Below are 9,167 nucleotides of genomic sequence, written 5' to 3' on the forward strand. Positions count from 1 at the left end.
TTTTCTACTCCTCAATGGGTTGCTTGTTTCGAAGCGCATTCGAACCGCAGCGTGATGAATTCTATACTGATATGGCACCAACATACAAAGTACTCTGATGTGGTTGGTAAGCTGATCGAAATTTTTACAAAAGAATCTACATTTTTAAGAAAGAAACTAAATGCATGACTAGCTTTCTAAATATGATAACTTAATAAAGACATCCTACCTTGTTAGATGTAGAATTGCAAAGGATGAAAAGCCTCACATAATAGGTGAGACCCTCCGTGTTAGGAGAAAAGGCAACCAAATAAATTTAAAAAATACCATTGTCAAACAACACTGAAAATACTGATGTGTCTTCCAATATTGAAGAACAACTTTATGTAAAAGTTCAAGATTGCACATATTTTGCACTTCCAAGTAGACGAAAGCACCGATATAACAAATATAGCACAGCTACTGATTTGTATGATTTGATTTTTATGAAGCAGTTATGAGAATTAGAAATATTTAGCAGATATTATTTAAAAATTAGGATCGGGGAAGGGTGACTTCCTTCCATTTCATGTCTTCCCCTGGTTTTTGTTGGTACGCCAAAATCTTCAAAATATTTCAAGTGGTACGTCAAAATATTTCAGGTGGTACGCAGTTGCTAGAATGTTGGGAACCCCTGCCCTAGGGCATTATAATATAACTGACTTCGAAATCATGTAATAATATTAATGTCCGACTGGTATATTATTTGACAAATGACATGATTTTGAAGTCAGTTTGATAAATAATGACATGATTTCGAAGTCAGTTAAGTATGGTATAATGCCCTAGGCCCTAGGGCATTATTTTGAAAAATTACGCCCTAGGGTATTAAATTTAAATAACTAGTTAAAAAACTATGGTTACTACAATTACGTTACGACTATTGCTGGTAAATGTACTTATTTGGAAAACTAATTAATTCAAAATTTCTTCAGTTTTTTGCCTATAAAGAATAATTTAGTCGGACATTAAATGTTGAAGGCACCACGGGTATTAACGATAATATCGCTTTCAGTCAACTTATATCCCTCAGGCCAAAGGCCCTCGGTATATACACCATTGACCTCAAGTGTTATTATCCTTATAATACCCTTGGTACCTTAATAACTATAATCTCACAATCAGCCCATAGAAGGTGTCAAACAAATAAAATATTTGGGAATCATACTTGATAATTTATTAACATTTAAACGATTACTTGATTGATTACAGTTAATTTATTTAATGGAAATTAAGATAATAATAATAATAATGTTTATTCAAAAATAATCAAATAAAAAATCTTCCTGAGACTAAAAACATATTTAAGTGCATAATTAATAAGAATTAACATAGGAAGCCACAAGGAAATAAATCTGCACGTAGCTATAGCCCAAAGTAACTCCTGTTATTTATCAAAATCTTTACTAGTCAAACACATTTGTTTTGAAGTTCTAGCAGTTTCTTCTTTTTATACCTTTTAAATATCTGGTGGTTGTTCCTAAAACAAAGACATAAATAAAAATTCTACATTGTGTACCATAAAAAAATCATAAAAATGTGGAAAGTATCACAAGAATAAAGAAAAGTCCCAGATATAAAATTCACTACTAAAATAAAAATAGTAAATAATCATTTAAATCTGACACTTTTCTTATTGGAACTTCTTTCTGGTAACATCCTTAATCTCTGACTTTTACAATTTATAAGACAAGAGATGATGAATAAAGAAAGGGAAAAGGACTCTGCAGTATACAGTTACATTCTGCTTTCATTAATCTAGAAAAAAGATCAGAAAGATAATTCAAAGTCCGAAATTGTAAAAGTCAAAAAGAGATTAAGGATGTTACCAGAAAGGGGTTCCAATAAGAAAAGTTTCAGATTTAAATAATTATTTACTATTTTAATAGTGAATTTTGTATCTGGGACTTTTCTCTTTTCTTAGAGATATCGCTGAAGCATCCTAATAGTAGATAACTATTTTTGAAATTCCACTTAAATAGACAATTTGATTTCGTTTTGATTCAGAGGTGTGCAGGCAGTTCCACTGGGGATGCCGTAAGGCAGAAACAGCTGTCTGGAGATTGTGTATCGCCTCTGGATCGAAAGGAAACATAAACTGTCTCTTATAAAATAATAAAAGTAGTCAAAAAAAAGGACTAGTTGGTGGAACGAAGAGATAAAAATAGCTGTGAAAGAAAAGAAAGTACCATGGAGAGCTAATCTAGAAAATAACAGTTAATAAGCAAGGAAGCTTGTGAAAGAAAAAGTTAAAAAAGCTAAATTGGAACAGTGGGAGAGATTTGGAGAAAAGATGGAGCAAGAGAGTAGTAGGACAAACCAAAAATTGTTCTATAAAGGTCTGAAAAAATGAGAGGTAAGTAGTACTGTCGTGCAAATAAAAAAAATAAAAATGGAGAATCGCTTACCCAACCACAAGATATAGTTAATAGATGGAATAAATATTTCAAAGAGTTGAGTAATGAAATAACAATGGAAGAATTAACGGAAGCCATTGCAAAAATGAAAAATGGTAAAGTGGCAGGAATAGATAATATCAAAACAAACACGATTGTTGAAATATATGGGGGAATCTGCATTACACTACTTACACAAATTACTGATAACAATTTGGAAACAGAAACGCATCCCAGAAGATTGGGCAACAGCAGTAATGGCTCTTCTGGTAAAGAAGGGAGGTAAAAAAAGTAATGTTCAAATTATCGAGGTATTTTCGTGCTAAGTGTACTGGCTAAGATTTATGAATGAACACTGGAGATGAGACTGAGAAAGAAAGTGGAACATCAACTAGACGATGCACAAAAAGGTTTCTGACCGGGCACAGTGTCCAAGATCATATCTTTACTATAAGACAATGGAAAAAGCCTTTGACAAGGTACCCGTACATCACATTTGGAAAGGGCTTGAACTGTTCGATGTTGGAGGAGAACTAATTGATGCAAGTAAAATTTATGTACTGGAACATTGTGCGAGCATTAAACTGTGAATCAAACAAATTTGCTAATACACAAGGAGTAAGGCAAGGTGGAGTTTTAAGCTCACTGCTATTCATTATATTATATATATGAATGAACCAATAAAAAAATGCAGTAGAGTCCCGAAAATTAGATTTAGGTTACCATTGATTAAAAAGTATAACTCTGAGTAAATGTGTATTTGCAAATGACATTGCATTGATACCAAGTTCAGAGAAATCTTTACAAAGCAACCTAAATTTATAGACGAGAGAACTTGCAGACAAAGGAATGAAAATAAAATTAGCAAAGACCAAAACTTTACTTATTTCCAAGACACCGAGAGAAATCCATATAAACCTAGACGGAAATTTAGTAGAACATATGAACGATTTTGAATATTTATAAACTATAATAGACAAAAAATGCAAAAAAAATGAACAACAGAATTGCTAAAACATCACGATTATATCAGTCCCTCACTACAGGTTTCATTAGCAAAAGAGAAATTAGTGAGAAGACAAAAGCGACAGTATATTATATCCCTCCCTTCTCTGCTTCATGGAAGTAAAACATGGCTGGCTTTCCTAATAATTAAGCTTGAATTATCACATCTTTATTATTATTGTAGACATTTAAAATCCTTATTAATTGAATTACATTAAACTTACCACTTATAAAATGTTTACTTTTCATATTTTAATTTTAGTTCCCTTATATCTGTTCTTCTTGTGGCTTTTATCCATTGTCCCCGGCTTTGTTTGGATAATTCATTTAAATGTATTGCATGGGGAGCCTTGGGAACAGTACAAAATATGACTTTTCCCTGTCTGCCCTACTCCCACAATTTACAACAATACAAGTTACATGTATAAGCTTCTCAAGAAAGCCCTTGCTACTTGCAAACTGATAACTGCTATGGACTAATTCAGTTCTGTAGGCGATAAACTACTTTATATTTGATTTGCTATCACAATTTCGCTGCACAATCGACAATAAAAAATAAAAACAAACAGGATATTCTTTACAAATGTAAATATTAGGATTAGGTTATGTTATGTGCCCCCAGTTAGGCCATATTCGGAAGTTCCTTGTCCCTTTGCTTGATTGGCACACCGATAATTTTCGTTTAATACTGTCCGCTGTAATTTACACTCAAATGTCCATAGAATTTCTTACACTTACACTCAAAAGTGTAACACTAAAAAACAAAGGAACAGACCTATTATCTAATAGCACCGATAACATAGTAACATTGCTTCATAGTAATTTATAATAATATTGATACTTAATAATTTATAATTATAGTAATTAATAATAATAGGAATATTTAGTAATTTATAATAATACTTAGTAATTAATAATATTCATTAGTCATTTATAATAATAGTAATATTTAGTAATTTATAATTAGTAGGTAGTAGTAATTAGTAGTAAGTAGTAATTAATTTAGTGATAATAATAATGGAGCATCTACAGAGACAGGTTTATCTTCACATATTAAAAGAGCAAGAATTGGAGGAGAGCATTTTAAAAATGATGCTCCCAGATGAATGTAAACCAAAAAAGAGTAAAACTGATGAAATGTATGTGAATAGGGTTGAAGAAGGATACCAAACCAATTTAATAAGTAAATATATGGTTGATAATGAGACCAAGTTTCATAGTTTCTTTCGCGTGACGAAGAACCAGTTCCATTTCTTGTTATGTGTTATCAAGGAAGACATAACGAAATCTCGTACAAGAATGGTAGAAAGAGAGTGATAACACCAGAAGAAAAACTTGGTGTCACATTAATGGTTAGTACAAAATGTTAATTCTCTGTGCAATTATGAAAACAACAGCATTGCTTATTTATATCTGGAAATTACATATTATTAAAATATTAATTAACAAAGCGGACATCAAGTTTAGGGCAACCAAACATAACCAATTTGTAGTTGACATTTGAGCCAATTTGAGGTAATCTAAAAACACTGACAGTGTTGCCATGTTATAAAATATTTCTTACTGTGACATCTAAAATTCATAATTGAATAACTATAGGTTTGTTCCAACACGACCGAGAACCGTCACGAAACGGTAACGCTCCTGCGCAGTAAACAAAATCCGTTCCAACAAAAATATGATCGTCCTCGGATCGTCCTTCCCACTGTTCCAACAAGAATTGTGATCTTTTAGTGACCGTTTCGTGATGACCATTTCAGTAATTGGGCAATAGGGTTTTTCATTGATTGTCATTTGTTTCGAGCTTCTGTCATGTATCACATAATATTAATATATCTACGGCATACGTCTTTGGTTTGTATCATTGGATTACCGTCATCGGACGATAACTGGGCGATACGGTTACGAACATGCGCACAACAAGCGGTACAAGTAGTTCCGTGACGGTTTCTGGACCGTCTAAAAGTTCATGTTGGAACAAACCTATTATAATTTAAAAATCAAAAACAAATGTTAGATATAAATCAGAAAATATATTAAAAACATTAAAATTATATAAAAATCAATAGTGGCAATAGTTAATAGAAACACTTAACAATGTGAAGATTTCTAAACTGTACCCAAGTAGCAATTTGTCGACGCGACAACGTTGTCTACCGCGTGGCAACGTTTTGTTACAACGTTGTTATTGCCTAGAAGACGACCCTATTCTGCACTAATTTGGTGGACGATTTTTGAGTTGTCTTGACGTTGCCTAGGCAACCTCCTATGAAGCAACATCGTTTCGTAAGCGTTGCATAAGACAACTGAAGCGACTATAAAAAGAACCTACGCGTGCAATGGTTGCTCTAGGAGTCAGACTAGTTATGTTTTTTTACCTATATTTTTAACACCTGTATGGTGAATGCGAAAACCAAAAAGGTAACTATTTTGACATCGTATTAGGTATTTAAATTTATATAAATACATAAAGGACATAACAAAATTACCTGATCTGAAATTTATAAACGTATCTCAGATTACCGTCAAATATGGATATTTCACCTTTAAAAAACACACGCGCTACTTTTTTACGACATTTTTGACAAAAAATATGCAAATTTAAAATAATCAAATTTTAATATAAAAGTCAAAATTTATGTTAAAGATGTTCTGTATAAATTTAATGTTTTGATGGTGCTTTTAAAGGTATCAGAAAATGCCTGCATTTTTTATATTCTGTGTTTTCATTTTCTTTACATCCCAAAAATCTCAAGTAAAACCAAAATGGTGCATTAAACAATATTACCAAGATTACTAAAAAAATACCTTATTACCAACCATAGACCGATAAGACAACTTAGAAGTCCAATCGCCAACCAAACCCGGCCGCGCTGACTATCCCAACCATTTTAGAACGCACCCTCTTATTGGGTGACAGAGAGGTCATGTGACCAGTGTCAAAAGTGTAGCATTCTCCTTAACAGCGTTGCCACATTTAGGAGATTTCTACATTTTTGGTAGATTTTTGATATTTTTTAAAATATTCTAGTAGGTAATATTTTTTAGTAGATTTTTGGTATATTTCAACATTTTGTTATGACTAAAATAAAATTTGCTTTTTAATAGTATTTACCCCATTTCTAAATTAATTTTCACACATTTGGTTACAATTTCCAAATCCGAAAATAAGACCGAAAATAAGATTCAGGACGTAGATGATGAATATTACAGAGAAATGAAACTGGATTCTTGTGTAACAAACTTGCAGATTTCAAGTAACAGTGCAAGCAGTATTTCAGGTGTTATTGAAGAGTTCTGGCATTCGGTGAGCCTGTTAGAAGCTAACGATGGAAAACTAAAATATCTATAATATATGTAACTTTGCAAAACACAGAATATTGTGTTCACGTGTTTCTAATGTTAAATGTGAAACAATTGTTTGAAGAATTTGATCCAGACATGCAGCTGTTAAAATTAGTGGATGAGAAAATATTCTAGTTGTTAAATGTACCTATTCATTTTTTTCGAATCATGAGGAAACTATAATAAGTATTTTTGAAAAATTTAAACGCAGAATGAAAGACTGCATTATTTAGAAAAACCAAAACGTTTCTTTTGAATGAGATATTTGGAATTAAAATGACACTACATTTTGTCTTTTTTTACATTTTGTCTTTTTTTCACCCCTGTAACTTATTAAAATAAACATTATAGAAGTTTTCAGGGACTTTCGGTCCTCGGAATAACTTAATCTTTCTTTCTGCGTTTAAATTTTTAAAAATACTTATTGGTTTTCTCAGGATTCGCAAAAAATGAAAACATTTAAAATACATTGAACATTTTAACGGGCGACATTTTGCGCCTATCCCCTTAAGTTAGCTGTTGTTTTTATTATCAAAAATCCCAAATATATCCCAAAAATCCTTAAGTATATTTTAGTTTTTGATTTAGTAGATTTTAGCTAAAAAATGGTAATTACCAGTTGTTGTTTTGGAATAATTAGGTTTCCAATTTTTTGGAATTCCTCTTGGGACAGTTAAGACGGATATGCAGTTTACTGTATAAGTATACTGTATTTACATGGCCTAAAAAGAATCTACTGATTTTGTGAAAGCAAAACTACTGAAAGAGTAAAAACTGACCTGGCAACCCCGTCTAGCAAAGCTGCGGTGGGATCACGATCGGTAGAATGGTAGAATGCTGACGTCACGTTGCCTAGCAACCGTCGATTATCGCCTGCAAGCGTAAATTTGGTATCACGATGAATAGAATGGTCGTTTCCAGTCGAATTTTATCCCCACCCTTGTAGAATAAAAATCCTCCTCAAACTACCACTTCTTAGCTGTAGAAAGGACGGTTAATCTCTTTCTTTCTCATGTTAATAAACAAAAACAGAACCAATATGGCAATATGACAGATATTTATTTTTCCCGCTTCCGTATTTTTTGTCTTGTTTATTGTTATTGTTTATGTTCACTAATATGTTTTACATAATATTTCAATCAACGGTTTTTCTCATAGACATGTAAAGAAAGTTTCTCGTGGTTTTTCATAGTGACTGTTTTGCAAAAATACAATTAGTTTTTATTTTGAGATAACTAATAGCAGGATAACGAAGCAACAAACCTAAATAACATGTTTGGCTTTCCTTTATTTGGAGACATCAACTTTATTTCTTCGTGATACTGGTACCTTAAACCTGTACAGAATAGAATTTTGTCTCAAAATAGATTGGTGAATGTATCTACTTACACTGTATGTTTCTTAGATGAATAAAACTTTTTTCTACATAATTGTAGGTACATTTTGATTTTATATACTGTTTAACAACCCATACTTATAGTAAATATATAAACCTACCGCTAATAACCCTAGTGGTTGATGCAGATAAAAAAAAGTTTGACCTTCACTGTGATTGTTTTTAATAAGTTATTTAAATTATTTGTAGTTTTTTTATAAAAATTTGTTTGAATTTAATCTTTTGATTAAAATGCTTATTCTTTTGCACATTATTTGTATTCTGAAAGCTTACCTATATAAAGATGTTTAATGCCTGGTTGCACCAACAGATCTTAAACTTTAGACGTGCCTTAAGCTCAGATTGCGAAATATATGTATGTGTGGCATCATTGAGTCTTAGATCAGTTTTCAGCTTGGCACAATGGATTATTTAATTTATTTAGATAAGAATCGAAAATTATGGTGCAATGTGAGTGAAACTTAAAGCGGCCATATCTATGAGCTGAGCTGAGTTTAAGATTTGTTGGTGCTACCAGGCATAAGTTTAGTTAATAAAAATATATGATTTACTATTTTATTGGGAAAAAGCCACAATTTAAGTGAAAAATGAAATTTATTGATGTTTTAACTTCCACTTCCGAAGCAGTTATCGAAATATAAAATATAAATTAATATAATCAATTTTAATTCAACTTATTAATGAGTACTAAAATATTAATTAAGATTTTGTATTTCAATAACGATTTCCGACTTGGAAGTTGAAACGTTAATAAATTTTATTTTTAACTAAATCGTGGAATATTTCACAATAAAATAGTATATTGCATAGGATATCACAAAGAAGCAGCTTCAGAACAATATAAAAATATATGTAAATTAACTACAGAGGACAGTCTGACTTTTACAAAATTAACCTTAATTTTTGTGAAATATTTTTTCTCAAAAAATGCATTGTTTCTGCAGAAAAACCTCAGAATCCTCTTACTATTATCATTATAATTTTCAGGTTGAAATAAAAATCAATAA

General features: G+C 31.4%; 1 long non-coding RNA gene across 1 annotated transcript; it reads right to left on the reverse strand.

Annotated features, from left to right (window-relative positions):
- Positions 1–1,180: 1,180 nt before the first annotated feature.
- On the reverse strand, positions 1,181–5,263 carry LOC126888159 (uncharacterized). Its single transcript, XR_007699429.1, has 2 exons — positions 3,644–5,263; positions 1,181–1,498 (listed from the first exon to the last, which is right to left on the reverse strand). It is a non-coding gene; the product is annotated as an uncharacterized LOC126888159 (long non-coding RNA).
- Between the last annotated feature and the right edge of the window lie 3,904 nt (positions 5,264–9,167).

The sequence above is a fragment of the Diabrotica virgifera genome, chromosome 7 (assembly GCF_917563875.1).
Source record: "Diabrotica virgifera virgifera chromosome 7, PGI_DIABVI_V3a".
In the NCBI taxonomy this organism is placed as follows: domain Eukaryota; kingdom Metazoa; phylum Arthropoda; class Insecta; order Coleoptera; family Chrysomelidae; genus Diabrotica; species Diabrotica virgifera.